This window comes from Penaeus monodon, chromosome 15 (genome assembly GCF_015228065.2).
Source record: "Penaeus monodon isolate SGIC_2016 chromosome 15, NSTDA_Pmon_1, whole genome shotgun sequence".
NCBI classification, from domain to species: Eukaryota; Metazoa; Arthropoda; class Malacostraca; order Decapoda; family Penaeidae; genus Penaeus; species Penaeus monodon.
The window spans coordinates 37,260,755-37,261,193 of NC_051400.1; the positions used below are offsets into that span (position 1 = coordinate 37,260,755).

At 42.4% G+C, this 439-nt stretch overlaps 1 long non-coding RNA gene across 1 annotated transcript; it reads left to right on the forward strand.

The window, feature by feature from the left end:
* LOC119582169 lies at positions 1–439 on the forward strand. Its single transcript, XR_005229623.1, has 2 exons — positions 1–66; positions 201–439. It is a non-coding gene; the product is annotated as an uncharacterized LOC119582169 (long non-coding RNA).

Below are 439 nucleotides of genomic sequence, written 5' to 3' on the forward strand. Positions count from 1 at the left end.
CGAGTATGTGACTCCAACATGCACTGGCGATGGTGGTAGTTTCCCTTACCCAGGCGACTGCACACAGTAAGTGGTCTGGCAAATTCATTGATTATCTAAACATCTAATATTAACTAGTCTCACTTCAATGATGAGCTATCTCGTTCGTTTTATAGTACGGGCCCTCTGTTATCTGCTAATACTCGTTTTTTTTTCTACAGGTTTTACTCTTGCGTGAAGGGCGAGCTGATACTGTATACCTGTACCGGATCGCTGGTTTACAGCCCTACTCTTGGGTACTGCACACTGCTGGAAAATGTACCCGAGTGCAACTGAGTTCCTTCCTTTGATATCTGTCCACTCCACGACCCAAATCCTCGAACGACTTTCCATAAGATTGTTTTATTATGTATCTTGAATAAAGCATGTTACAAAATTCCAACAAAGGTGGTTCATTCTA